The sequence below is a fragment of the Eurosta solidaginis genome, chromosome 2 (assembly GCF_040869045.1).
Source record: "Eurosta solidaginis isolate ZX-2024a chromosome 2, ASM4086904v1, whole genome shotgun sequence".
NCBI classification, from domain to species: domain Eukaryota; kingdom Metazoa; phylum Arthropoda; class Insecta; order Diptera; family Tephritidae; genus Eurosta; species Eurosta solidaginis.
The window spans coordinates 145,685,292-145,694,738 of record NC_090320.1 but is presented as its reverse complement, the minus strand read 5'-3'; the positions used below and the strand labels follow the sequence as shown (position 1 = coordinate 145,694,738).

General features: G+C 38.4%; 1 pseudogene; it reads right to left on the bottom strand.

Moving 5' to 3' along the window:
* Positions 1-4,124: 4,124 nt before the first annotated feature.
* On the bottom strand, positions 4,125-5,118 carry LOC137241675 (metaxin-2 pseudogene; annotated as a pseudogene).
* Between the last annotated feature and the right edge of the window lie 4,329 nt (positions 5,119-9,447).

Here is a 9,447-nt window from a genome sequence, read left to right as displayed (position 1 = left end):
TAGTCGGATTTCGGCCATTTTTTACACCAATACAAAGTGAGTTCAGATAAGTACGTGAACTGAGTTTAGTAAAGATATATCGATTTTTGCTCAAGTTATCGTGTTAACGGCCGAGCGGAAGGACAGACGGTCGACTGTGTATAAAAACTGCGCATGGCTTCAACCGATTTCGCCCTTTTTCACAGAAACAGTTACCGTCCTATAATCTAAACCTCTACCAAATTTCACAAGGATTGGTAAATTTTTGTTCGACTTATGGCATTAAAAGTATCCTAGACAAATTAAATGAAAAAGGGCGGAGCCTCGCCCATTTTGAAATTTTCTTTTATTTTTATATTTTGTTGCACCATATCATTACTGGAGTTGAATGTTGACATAATTTACTTATATACTGTAAAGATATTAACTTTTCTTTTAAAATTTGAATTTAAAAAATTTTTTTTTTAAAAAGTGGGCGTGGTCGTTCTCCGATTTTGCTAATTTTTATTAAGCAGACATATAGTAATAAGAGTAACGTTCCTGCCAAATTTCATCATGATATCTTCAACGACTGCCAAATTACAGCTTGCAAAACTTCTAAATTACCTTCTTTTAAAAGTGGGCGGTGCCACGCCTGTTTAGGCCCGAAGCCTAAATTCTTCTTAATTTGCGCCACCCTAATAGCACCACTTTATCGACCCCTAATTCGCCCACCTGCATATATATGTGTACATAGATAGGGTTATGTTGTCCGTACACATATACATGCATGCCGGTACAACTATGTGGGGAAGCTTCCCCTTAAAACCGGAGACTTTTTCCGCGGTTCAACGGTTGTCCTCGACAAGGCAACCGTCTCCTTTTCCAGCGATCGTTGAGCGAACTACAACACCGTCCGAGGAGCCCCGCCACATTTTATTATAAAAAGGTAATTGTTGTTCAAATTTAATTCTGCACTATAATAATGAAATTATTATAACGAGAAATATCTCTCGCCTTTCTTTTCTTTTCTTTTCTTTTAAACTTAACCTAAACGCAATTGTGGTGCCTCCACTCCGTTGCCAATTTTCTAAAAGAAAGCATGTTATAAGTGGCCTCCAAAAAGCTTTTATAACTAACAATTCGTTTTAGACGGATTGTCAAAAGGCTTTGAACATTGATTTTTTGAATAAATTTAAAAGGTCTTCAAACATTTCTCCAATTAAGGGGAATTTCAGTTTAAGCATAAACACCCCATGTCGCCTACATCTTCGAATCATGCTATCTCAATGTCAAACATAAAGCAGATGCACTCAGCCAAAGGCATGAGGCCAACAAAAGTTTTTGTCCAAGGAATAGGGACAGCCATATTTAAATATGTATTCATATCCCTTTACAAAATATGATAATAATAATAAACTTATAAATGCCTACAGGTTTAGGAAGAGAGTCTTAATTTTCTGGTCAATGTTCTGTGAATCGATAAAGAGTCTGTTAAAGTCAAGGTAGGAATCTAAAATTCTAAGACGAATTGGCAACATAGTTCATTTTTTTGAATAAAAGTCCAACGTGCGGCATTTTCTAAACAATTTCTGAAAGAGTGACCAAACCAACATGACCTTATCAATCACGAAGTGTTCAGTAGAAACCGAATTATTTCCCCCACAACATATTGGCACTTGCAAAACCATTATCACTACTACTAGACTACGAGATTCTTCCCGCTTACTAGATTACGAATGGGAATTTCAAAAACCCCAATCCAAAAGGAATCGTTTCGTAATTTCACATAAGTCAAAAAATTTGGAAGTGGGAAAAGGTTCCCTAACCTTGAGCAGTATCCGGCACCCCTTACCACTGGTGGCGGGAAGTGCCAGACTTACAAAAGGTCGTTGAAAGCGGGAGGCCATCCCACCGGGTGGATACTCCCCTTACCTCGAACAGTATCTGATACTCCTTACCACTGATGGGGGAAGTAGCAGACTGACGCAACGTTGTCCCTACCTAACGCAATCCCCACGTCAGAAAACCGTATTCAGTATTCTTATTAACCCCATCAAAGTGAGACCTTTATATATATATTAACACAACTGATCGTTTCGAACGGAGTGCGCTACATACATAAGAAGCAATCAATTTGTATTTGGAGTTTTTATGAGGTGTGTATTTGGAATAAAAATGGGTCCCAACGCAATGCACATACAATCAAATCGGCAGAGTACAAATGCAAGCTATAATCAAGATCAACCGAATGTTATTCCTTCGTCAGCCCGAACTATTATGCATTCAGCTAATGCAATGAACTCAAGTATTTCGATGAACGGCCAAGGAATTCTCAAATGCAATCTCCTTATGAACACAAATGTAACGACAACACACCAAAGCCATCACAACCTCAACGCCGATCACGGCAATCTTCAACAAAATTAACAAAAGCTTTATTACATTCCGTCCAGTACAAGTAGCAACGATAATACGAGCACTCAACAATAACAACAATATCCTCAAAATCATACATTAAGTGGTTCAAAACATTTGTGCTTTATTTGTGGTGATAGGGCAAGTGGTAAATATTACGGTGTTTATAGTTGCGAAGGATGCAAAGGGGTTTTTCACACGTACCGTACGAAAGGATTTCACTTATGCTCGTCGAGAAGATAGAAACTGTATTATTGACGAAAGACCACGAAATCGGTGCCAATATTGTCGCTATCAGAAATGTCTTGCATGCGGCATGAAGCGTGAAGCAGTTCAGGAGGAGCGACAACGTGGCACACATTCACAGAATGCACGCCCCACTGATATTTTCAATCCCACTAGCACAGTGCGTGAGTTAACAATTGAACGTATAATTGAAGCTGAGGAAAAAGTGCTTCGTTTGCCTGCATGGCGTTCTATAAGCCTTAAGTGTTTTGGATCATCTGTGTTTCTTGTCGTATTATGGGTGACAAGCCCTGAGATCCATTGTTTATGAGGCACTAGATGCACACTTGGGTTACGCAAATGTTAATTAAATACCTAAATAGTTTACATAAGCACAAATATATATGTCTACATATACACTTACCTGATTACGCCAAGCATTAGTCCGAATCTTATCTTCTAATTGGTGAAAGTGATTATAGGGGCTGTTTTGCGCCACACAGCAGCGACATCCAGTGCAGGTGCCGGTCCAATACAAGGGACTGTGTACCCCACCCCGCCAGCGGCAACTATACCCAACGTTAACTTGCTTAACACACATATATAGTTTCATTTGCTATAATGCAATAAACTTAAATGTTCCTATGGATTGATTAAATGTTATACAGAGAGATGTTACATAATAAAAAGGTCAACTTACTTAATATAGTTATCCATGAATTTTTTATGAAATTCACTACGCAGTGAATCATCAATGAAATTTGACCTCTTTTCACGTTCAGTGCGTGCGCAATTTTTAAAGCCAACATCCTCATCCCAAAGTCGTAAGCGCGATGTAAAAACTTTCTACTATCAATTTGCATGCGAATGTAAAGATGAGGAGCTACGCGAGCTTTGTTGGAGCATCTACCGAAAAGGATCCCAAAAATTATGGCGAAGATATTGTGCAACTGCAATTTTACTGGGATTTGCTACAGCAGCTGCAAAATTCCGGTGAACTATTCGCGAAATGCAAGACACAATTGCGGCGTGTTAACATCGAAACCTTGGTGCACTGTGATGACGCATACATGAATCGCTTATTAGCGGAGTTATATTTTGTAAATAGAAATCCATTACTGATACAATGCTTAAACAAATCCAGTCTGTGGAATTATTTAGTTGAAAATGCAGAGCTGCAATATTTGGTACGTTGGTGCACCTTGGCCTCCCAAAAAGCAGGCACAGCCGCAGGGGAATTATATTGAATATTTGAGTTATTTATTCCACAGTTTATTTATTTCACAAAATTCGTTACAATATTTGGCTCTTGATTGACTTTGTATCTTTTGTGCATTTTCCCTTAGTGTTACCAGTTAATCCAGCGAAGGAGCGACTGTTATAACTTGTTGCAAGACAGAAACCGTGTAATTGGTTAAACGTCAATTGAGTCAGACACCTCTGGCGTTTACTTTTCTGAAAATATCACTGTGTTGGTTCTTTTAAGCACTCTCGTGAGTTTATGTGTTCCTTTTACAAAAATTGTTTCCACTGAATAGGGGAAGAGGTCTCATAGCTAAAAGTAGATCAACTTCGCATAGCGCGGGGTGACTTAGTTAGAATTTAGGCTTGATTGTAAAATTTATCTCAGAAAAGAAAACGTCATTTGTATGTCGCACGCTAATTGGTGTGCTAAGTTTAACACTAAAGAAAATGCAACTGCAATTAATTTACAATAAACACCAACATCTCACATCAGATACCTCGTTTTAAAATATTTTTCATCAATATATTGGCAAAATGCAACCAATTGTTTAAACTTCTGTACTGTATGTGCTAAAGCCATATTTGGTAAATTTGTTGTTAAGATCGCAAAAGGGTGTCCAAAAGCGATAGCATCCAATTCGCATGGCTTATCGTAATAAAAGAATGGTGTTTGCGGTGATTCTTCCAGTTTTAATGTTAATGTTTCACAACATTTCTCCACTTTTTCGATAACTTCATCAATTGTCATATCATTCCATTGATACACTTTCAGCATACGTAATGCATTGCGCCGTTTAGCATAGCTTTGCATTACATTTAATGGCCATGGAAATACGCAACCATTGCGTGGTGCTGTTACTTCCTCGTATACGCTTTTATTTACAAAACTGATATACAACTCAGCCATTGTGAATATGTTTTCAGCTAATGAAACATATGTACGCATATCCGCTTTGATATCATCATATAGCCATTGTCCAATAGCTGAAATTTATGTTCAACAAATTTTACTATGGGTTCAAAATCAGCCACAGTAAAAGCGTTAGCACGTAGAAATGGTAATTTTGTCATACGTCCACCTGGTGACATAAACTCAGCATTTGCATACGAACGCACCTCAAATGGTAGTTCGCATATTTTTAAATATGCCTTAACTGCTAAGCAGCTCGCTTGTTCTGGCATAAGTATTTGCTCTGCTTCATATGGCTGGTAGAGTATTAGAGTTACTGTTTTGCAGTTGGATGCTTGAACCTGAAATGTATGAATACGCATTGAAAACGTTGCAAATGCCAAGTGAAGCGCTCAGAAATAGTTTTGCCGCAGCGGGCTACTTTTTTGCAGATGAAAGGAACGATGTAACTGTAGTGATAAGACGAATTTGTACTACTGACAGTTTGGAACATAATCGTGACTTGCTCGAAAAGTTACCATTAGGAAATTTTCTGTTGAATCGCGGACTGCATATGCTGATGTTGCGTGATTTCGTAAAGACGCGCGAGCTCGAAGAATTGTATGGAAGATATACAGATGATGAGGAGTTTTTGATATTTTTGGTATCACTAAAAGAAAATAAATTGGAACAACTGGAGGGTTTCCAAAGGGTCTCCCAAGCGACTAAGGTCTATTTGGAGCATCATGGCGCTGATTTTAATAGCACACAACCTCTAGTTACACTCTTCGAATTCCTTAGCAATGAGCCGAGCATATCAACATTGAATTGCTATTTACATACAACCGCATAATACAAACAAAGCCACCCAATTTGTAGCTGTGAACCTGAAATGAAATAAAAGAATACAAAATTAGGAAAATTTATAAAAGTATAAAAAGGGAACGATACTAGTATACTTACCCAGCACATTTTTCTTCATAAAGAAAATTCATTCAAAAATGTCGGTATACTCATTCCCATGAATGAATGACATTTTTGAAGGTTGCCACTCGATGACATTTGCTTTTGTCTTTTCTTACGCCGTGAACACATTGCGCGCGACCCCATGGGATCACAAAGCGGATCCACGGGATCCAACAAACTAGAGTGTTAGAACCCAAACAACTACTTTTTTCGACAAATGAAAATAGTAGTAGACTGGTTTTATTTTTCAGAAAACAATAGCTGCAGTTTATACATGTATCCAAACAAAATATATGGAAATTTGTATAGATTTAGCTTATGCCTATATGATACTTGGTTTTTCCCCGTATTTCGAGCCTGAAGTACTGTCACCTCGTCCAAAACGAAGATTTTTTATTTTTTTCTTTATATAGCACAAAAAAATTTTTTTTTCCTTTTTTTCTTCTCTCTGTGGCCGGCAGGAAAGTTGTTGGTTTTTAGCACCAACACCACAAATAACAATGACTCGCAAGATCCCACAGTATACACTCTCTACCCGGTTCGGTACCAAAATGTGAGTACCAAGCAACTTAAATGTCATTTTTTTTCTGCAGCACTAGTATGCCTGACTAGCTGAAGCGCTACCGGATGACACAAAATTAAACAGAATAAGGCACTAATGACCCAGGCACATAACGTGCGGGGAAAGAAGCAACGCACATAACGTACGCGATGAATATATTCTCGTAGGCATTTAGACATGTTTTCACCCTACTCACGCGCGAAATTTCAAAAGCGCCGATAATAGGATTGGGGCTTACTCGCCACCGAAAGCGTGACACAGTCATAACAACTCAACGAGTTTCCTTTATTTTCTTCCATACTCTCTCAATAGAATGACTCGTTACGCTTCGCTAAGAAGGAGGACTGAGCGCCAGGCCGTTCGTTACCCAAAGCCGTGCCACTTATGCGACGCGAAACACCAAATCAGGTCATGCCCGATATACCGCGCGAAGTCCCCGCTGCAACGACTGCGCGAAATTATAAAGGCCAAGTACTGCCAAAATTGCCTTTCAATGGTACATCGTGCACGAGACTGCACGAGTCAGGGCAGGTGCCGAAGATGTGGTAGCAACCATCATACCACGCTGCACCTGTCGATGGAGGACTTGTCGTCCGAGCCAGAGCCGCCGAAGAGCTGGAACCAGCTGGTCATGGAAGAAGAGGAAGAAGGGTATGAGCGGATGCCCACTATGCAAGAGGTGGACGACGGGACGATGGATGAGGCGCTGTTCTCCACGCGTCCGAGTCGGCCTTTACCGGGCGGCGACGTTTACGCTGAAATAATTACACCGGGCACCTTACCGCCGTCGTTTGGCTCGCTCCTAGCCCAAAGCACTATCTTTGGATGGGTGCTCTCGGGGACCCACCCAATCTAACACGTCTTTACGTTACGTAGTTTTAAGCTTTATATATATATATATGTGAATAACATCTTTCCTTTTCACACAATAAATGGATTTCTGTAGTAACTGGCGAGAAATATATGATGCGTGTTCTTTTACTTTACCATTCCTTTCTCTCGTCCTAGCTACAGGTACCGGCGAAGGCAAGGAGGATGCCGTCACGCCATCCGGCGCGCATCGTTTAATTTTAGTATCTAGTTAAGACAAATCGTGGTCGGGGACCCTCGGGCGGAATCTGGGCTGTTGCGTACCGCAAGGGGCCGGCATGTTTAGGCCCGAAGCCTAAATTCTTCTTAATTTGCGCCACCCTAATAGCACCACTTTATCGACCCCTAGTTCGCCCACCTGCATGTATATGTGTACATAGATAGGGTTATGTTGTCCGTACACATATACATGCATGCCGGTACAACTATGTGGGGAAGCTTCCCCTTAAAACCGGAGACTTTTTCCGCGGTTTAACGGTTGTCCTCGACAAGGCAACCGTCTACTTTTCCAGCGATCGTTGAGCGAACTACAACGCCGTCCGAGGAGCCCCGCCACATTTTATTATAAAAAGGTAATTGTTGTTCAAATTTAATTCTGCACTATAATAAAGAAATTATTATAACGAGAAATATCTCTCGCCTTTCTTTTCTTTTCTTTTCTTTTAAACTTAACCTAAACGCAATTGTGGTGCCTCCACTCCGTTGCAGAGTTTGCGACACACCACAATTGTACAACGCCCATTGTCCAAAATTTTACTAGTTTTCTATTCTGCGTCATAAGTTCAACTCACCTACCAAGTTTCATCGCTTAATCCATATTTGGTAATGAACTATAGCACTTTTTCAATTTTTCGAAATTTTCGATATCGAAAAAGTGGGCGTGCTTATTGTCCGATATCGTTCATTTTAAATAGCGATGGACGGACGGACGGACGGATATGCCTCAATCGAATTTTTTTTCGATACTGATGATTTTGATATAAGGAAGTCTGTACAACCAACCCTTATCCAATCAAAGTTAATATACTCTGTGAGCTCTGATCAACTGAGTATAAATATAAGTGACAGTATAAAGTACAGAATATTGATAAAAATAACAATTTCACTCTGATACCACATAGAGTAGAAAATAATGATAGGAAAAAAAAAGATAAGAAAATAATAGTCCATAAAAACAGGCTTAAACCAATATAAAACATCTGCTAGTAAGTCACTTAATTCAAAAGAAAATAATTTTTTTGTATGTTTGTTTAATGGTGTGTTCAGTTTATACTTATATTTAAGAATTCATGAGCTTAACACCGGCTTATAATAATTGAATTTCAATTATTATGTTTTCTAAGAGAAACTGAAAAGAAAGAAACATTTACTGGCATATTGCGGTGGAACCATTTCGAAAACCGCCAACGTAATCATCATCAGGCAATTTTATAATGTTATCAAAGATTTCACCGGGATTCGAACCATGAATCACATGGTGAAACTGAAGCTGCCTTTAACCGCTAGGCTATCCTGCTGGTATTTGTTTTCATGCTTAATTCAGTTTTTCTCATTTCGCTGTTAGTGTAAAATATAAGTATAAACTGAACACACCATTAAACAAACATACATAAATATGTAAAACTGAGCCCGAGTTTACAAAGCTTCTCATTCACAACGAAGAAGAACTTTACAAAAACCTATCTATATGGCACACAAATTAATATAGAGACAAAATGTCTCAATTGTGTTGTTAATGTAGAATGAGAAAAACTGAATTAAGCATGAAAACAAATACCAGCAGGATAGCCTAGTGGTTAAAGGCAACTGCAGTTTCAACATGTGATTCACGGTTCGAATCCCGGTGAAACCTTTGATAACATTACAAAATTGCTTGATGATGATAACGCTGGCGGTTTTCGCAATATGCCAGTAAATGTTTCTTTCTTTTCAGTTTCTCTTAGAAAACGTAATAATTGAAATTTAATTATTTTAAGCCGGTGTTAAGCTCATGAATTCTTAAATAAAAGAATAATTTTTTTTTCACAAAGCACTTTTTATTCACAAAGCATTCCTTTTTACTCACTAGACAAAAATCAGCACAATAGATACGTAAAAAAGAAAATGTAATAAAACAAAAAAATATATATAAACACAAAGTCATGTTGGCATCAAGTTACCGTTACTTCATAATAAATGTGTAAACATAAACAGATTTTATGTGGGTCGACACACTTAATATTCTTATGTGTAAAAGCAAATGTCAATAACACTTAATGCAAAACATTACTCATATGCATAAACACAAAACCATACAAAATTAATACAAAAAAAA